Genomic DNA, 6,000 nt, shown 5'->3' on the forward strand with positions numbered 1-6,000 from the left:
GCACGACCTCTTAACTGCTGCGCTGCAAACAAGGGCTTCTGAGTCTTCGTACATCGGAGGAGCCCAAACTTCTGCTCAATAACCCGAATCCATTCGTTCGCTTCAACGGGATCTTCAGCCTTGACGAATAGTGGGGGACGCATTTCCGAGAAATCCAAATATGAAGTTTCGCGGCGTCCTTGCGGATAAGCTCTCATGCCTTGCTGCTGATATTGCTATCCCGCTATTTCGTGAAGGAAACGGGTGTTGTCGGCCATTGCATTGACTAAGGCAGTGATGGCCTCAGCCAAGGTCGGGGGTACTTGTGGCAGATTAGGAGTAGTCTCCCTTCCACGTGAGGTTCCCGCAACATCCTGTCCACGAGTCCTAGATGACATCTGAGGCAAAGAACATTTGGAAAATATAATATGCCAAAGCACACCATCATTTTACATTACTTAAAAAATAATGATACAGACTCGAATTTACAATAGTACCACATTACCTATTTTACATCATCATATCTAAACTACACTACTCTAGTTTCTTATCACTTTTGGTAGCTTCACTGTCGGGGGTAGGGGACCATTCATCAGCCAGATTCATTGGAGGAGGCCTAAAAAGGTCCAGTTCCCCACCCAGGGCTTCACCCGCTGTTCCAGAAGGTCCGGCTCCCATTCCAACAGGATCTGCAGGTACGTCAGGGTGCAGTCGCGAATACAATACATGAACTTCCACATGCAAAGTACACCTGCAAGTTATCCATGGCCATGCTAAGCTCCTCCACACGGGCTCGAGCTTTGGCCTCGGTCCCAAGCAATGGAACGCGAGTTGACGGCCCAGTCGAGTGCCAAATCTCATTCGGCAAGCTCGTCTTGCAGATGTCGGATGTACGTCCTTAACTCATTTATGTGCGGACCATCCTCGACCCACACACTCTTTCTATGACGCAACTCCGTTCGAAGCTGCTCCACCTGAGCTTCCAGATCTCCGATGGGATCATTGCTGCCGCTGCTACTATCCTCATGCCTTGGAGCCAGTTGGTGGCGAGGCACGCCAATCGGCCCCGTAGACTTGCACGCGGTTTTCCTTGTGTGCGGCGGCATATCTCCATAAGGGGGAAAATCTTATTAGTATAGTTTTTAACATGATGCATGCATAATTACATAATCAACCTTAGTTGATTCACGACCTTCTATACATTGCACTCTACTATCTGGTCTTTAAAATAAGTACTTCAGAAGGTAGTTAGATAAGAGGGAAAAAAATTTCTTAGATAAGTCTTTGAAAATTCTTTTTCTTGAAAATGCCTCATAACATCTGCAGAGATGGGCTTCGCTCCGATACTAGCTTTGACGGAACCTCCCAAGTCATTAGGCCCACCTACAGTTGTCCTTGTCCAACGGACCTCAGACAACCCTGCAGGTGCCCTTGATCAGTTGATAAGTTTGGTATCTGTATTCTTTACCTTGCCCAAGAGCATTTTACCCGTCACACAGACATTACAATACATCGGAGGTATGAGAATGCGGAAGCAGTTACAATAACTTACTTTATTTTAAAGTAAGAAAGAGTAGTATTATTACAGACCAGAGCGAATATAGGAGTGCTGGAGTAATATTATTACATAACTTGGGAGGCAAAACCCCCTCCCGATAAACAGTAAAAGTTTTATAGGAGGACACTTCCTCCTGCAGCTTCAGTCTTGGTTTTCCTCTTTAGGCACCACCTTGGAACAAAAGCAACAAAAATTTGCTGCTTCTTCACCTAAAACAACATGGGACAAAGCCCTGAGTACGAAGTGTACTTTCACAAGTCTTACCTGTCAAATAAAAGACTCTCAAGGATATGCTGGCTTTAGGGGAGTCAAGGTAAGGCTTATCGAGAATCAAAGACTTAGCTTGCAGAAATGCTTACTAGTAGTGAATCCTTAAAAATCCAGTTTTAATTGTAAGGTTAAGTAAAGTTACCTGTATCTAGAGTTCTTTCTACCCTAGTTCAAGCACTTGACCTATACTAGCCAATTTATTATCAACCCTTCTTATTCACTGGAATGCTACGTGTAGGTCAGTGACCAAGTCTTCATGTCCGAGAAGTAACGGTGATCTGAATCGATTAATACTTAGCTGAGGATCTCCAATCACACGACATATGTAGCACTTAACCCTTGCATATGTAAACTCGCCACCGGGGTTCTTAAGACCAGATCAGGTTCACGCCAACCGAGAGCACAGATACACCACCGTCAAGCCTCTTGCGAGAGAGGGTACACGCTACTCTCACCATCTCTCCACTCCCATTGCGTGTTATCTTATTCTGGTATAAGTTTGACCGAGGCAAAGCTTACCCATGATGAGACATGTGACCAGTTAAAGGGTCCTCGGTCAGCAGGCCTACATCGAGAAGGTCCTTAATCGACTCAGACGGAGACACTACACCGAGACTCTCTTCTCGTGCAAGTCACTCGCCCGGTCTCAACTTTATCATTTCAAACCCAAAGTATGATACCTGGCAGAGGTACAACTTTTCCAATGTTGAACCCATCATGGCCATGATGGATCCACCATCAAGTTTTATTTTTGAAAACATCCCACCCACTTGAAGCATCATCTTTTGCCAAAACAAAACATTTTGTTTTTCTAGAGCAAAGCTGAGCATAAGAAAAACATTTTTGGTAAAACATGGGATTAAGGAGAAGTAATCAAATCCAAGGAAGGAAATACAACAACTAGTTTAGCACACAACTCCTATCACCTAATGCATCAAGTAAGTGAGAAAGATTTCAAAATAGCAAGGAGGTGGCAAATGCACCAGGGCTTGCCTTGTGTGATAGGTGAATCAGGCTCTGTTCTATAGATGTCAAAGTAAAAGCAGTTTCCTGCCTGAGGTTCTTCAGGTGGTGGTGGTGTAGCCTTGGTTCTTCAACGTCTATCTCTTCCTCGTTTTCTATATATAGCCATATATAATCATGAATGCTCATGTAATGCTCATGAAAGTGCAAAGATAACAAAAGTATATTATCTTAATTCTTGAATATAATTTTCCTTCACGGATCTCCCGGAATCTAGGGTTTTTGGAGTCTATAGTGATGTTCATGGGGCAGGAGACTAGGGTTTTGGGTTCTAGGTACCAAACATGGTTCAAATTACACCAAACTTTACCCAAGGCTTCTAAATATTAATTTGAACTTACCCAAAAAATTTGGTGATTTTTGGGATTATTAATTAAGTTCTAAAATTCCAGAGATATGGGTTTTGGCTATTTTAAATACTCCATAATTCCTTATTTGGAATAAAAATCCTAAAACTATTTTTATTAAATACTATAGAAAATCAGGAGCCTAGCAAAATTGGTCTGGTATTTTTAGCATTTTTCTATAATTTTCTAGGAATTCTCTAAGTCCAGAAGAAAAAGAAAAAGAGAAAATATGAATAGTGCTAGGCCGAATTTGGTCTAAGTTGGCCCAGAAACGGGGAAAACGCGCGCCCGCGCGCGCTACGGTGTCCACTTTGCGCAGGGAACCCTAGCGGTTTGAAATATCTATATAGAGCCCTTCCTACTGTTCCTCTGTATCGCTGACCTTTGCAAATACACCCCTGCGCTTCTACTCCTTCACATCCCAAGGTCCACGACGTCGTACGGCGGAGCACCGAGCTCCGGTGAGCTTATACCGGCCACAACTCTTAACGACTGGTGCTCTAATTCGGCTGAGACCTAATTCAACTCTTAACAAATGTTCCCCTCCATCATTTGCAGAGTTCTAACCCTAAATCGCTCTGTCCACGGTGACCATGAGATCAACGGACAACCCAATGTGTTCTCGGTGATCCTATGGGTCCTAGCTTAATTGGTTGGGTCAGAGAGTACCAGGAGCATATCAGAGCACTGAATCAAGTAAATAGAGGGCATGAACGGACCTGAGACGAGCTAGCCATGGCGAGGTATTCACGCGGCGGTGTTTAGACCGATTTGGGGAAAACTCCAAATTGGCGAGCTCTGGTGAGTAATTGGAGGCACGGCTTGGCGGATTGGGTGCTTGACTACCCTATGGCCCCGACGGTGTGCACAATTTATAGTAATTGGGGCGGTGGCTTGTGAATTGGAGTTGGCGCGGTGGCGGCCAGAGAGTAAGGAGAGCACTGTCGTGAGAGCATGGTGGCTTTCATCGTGGCGAACTCACCGGCGATGAACAGACACGCCAAGGCGAGTTACTGCGACGTGGTAAAAGGTTCATAGCGTGGAGTGACCAGGGAAAATGGCGGTGGCCGCGGTAATGGTCGCGCGGCCACGTCGCTGGCGCAAGTGGGCAACAGGCAGAGCGACCACAGTGCCTTGTGTTCATCCGCGGCGAGATCTTTTCACGTTGAGCGTAATCCACTCGCTCGAGGCACGAATCGTGATGACCGGCGGCGCGAATCCGGACACGTAGATCACCGGCGGCGAGGTACCATGAATCTGTTGATATTTGTGTGCATTGTACCATCACGATTGTTCATCAGAACAACTGATAGAGCATAATTTGGGCAGATTTTCTCCAAATTCTATGTGGCAACTTGAGAGCACCTAGAGGGGGGGGGGTGAATAGGTGATCCTGTAAAAACTTAAACTTATAGCCACAAAACTTTGATTAAGAGTTAGCACAGTTTATGCCAAGTGGCTAGAGAGGAGTCAAAACACAATAACCACAAGAATTCAATCACAGAGATGACACGGTGGTTATCTCGTGGTTCGGCCAAGTACAAAACTTGCCTACTCCACGTTGTGGCGTCCCAACGGATGAGAGTTGCACTCAACTCCTCTCAAGTGATCCAATGATCAACTTGAATACCACGGTGTTCTTGCTTTTCTTTTCTCAATCCCGTTTGCAAGGAATCTCCACAGCTTGGAGCCTCTCGCCCTTACAAAAGATGTTCACAGAGAATCACGGAGCAAGGGAGGGATTAGCAACTCACACACGACACAAAGATCACAGCGAATACGCACACACAAGACCCAGACTTGAGCTCAAGAGACTAGCACACTAGAACGGAGCTCAAATCACTAGAATGTCGAACAAGTGCGCAAGATTGATGTGTGAGTGATCAAGAGTGCTCAAGGAATGCTTGGTATATTCCTCCATGCGCCTAGGGGTCCCTTTTATAGCCCCAAGGCAGCAAGGAGCCGTTGAGAACAAATCTGGAAGGCCATCCTTGCCTTCTGTCGTCGGGCGCACCGGACAGTCCGGTGCACACCGGACACTGTCCGGTGCACACCGGACACTGTCCGGTGCCCGATTTCTTTCCTTAAACAGCGCAGCCGACCGTTGCAGATCTGGGAGCCGTTGGCGCACCGAACATGTCCGGTGCACACCGGACAGTCCGGTGCCCCCTTCCGACCGTTGGCTCGGCCACGTGTCTCGCGCAGATCGCGCGGCCGACCGTTGGCCCAGCCGACCGTTGGCTCACCGGACAGTCCGGTGCACACCGGACAGTCCGGTGAATTATAGCCGTACGCCGTCGGCGAATTCCCGAGAGCGGCTTCTTCGCCCAAGGCAGCCTGGCGCACCGGACACTGTCCGGTGCACCACCGGACAGTCCGGTGCCCCAGACCGAAACAGCCTTTTGGCTGTACACAGCCAACTCTTCTCTGACTCGTTTTCTCCTGTTTCTAACACTTAGACAAGTACATTAGTACACAAAACCAATGTACTAAAGCTTAGAAACATACCTTTACTTGTGATTTGCACTTTGTTCATCCATGGGCATAGATTCACATTTAAGCACTTGTGTTTGCACCTAATCACCAAAATACTTAGAAATGGCCCAAGGGCACATTTCCCTTTCAATCTCCCCCTTTTTGGTGATTTATGCCAACACTACATAAAGCAACTAGAACAAGTGCAAAATCACTTCAAATAAAATAAATTTGAGTTTTATTCAATTTTGGTATATATGGATCATCCTTTGCCACCACTTGGTTTGTTTTTGCAAATCAAACTCAAATCTCTATCTCTAAGTCAAACACACATGTTGAAGCATAAAG

Source organism: Zea mays, chromosome 2 (assembly GCF_902167145.1).
Source record: "Zea mays cultivar B73 chromosome 2, Zm-B73-REFERENCE-NAM-5.0, whole genome shotgun sequence".
Classification (NCBI taxonomy): domain Eukaryota; kingdom Viridiplantae; phylum Streptophyta; class Magnoliopsida; order Poales; family Poaceae; genus Zea; species Zea mays.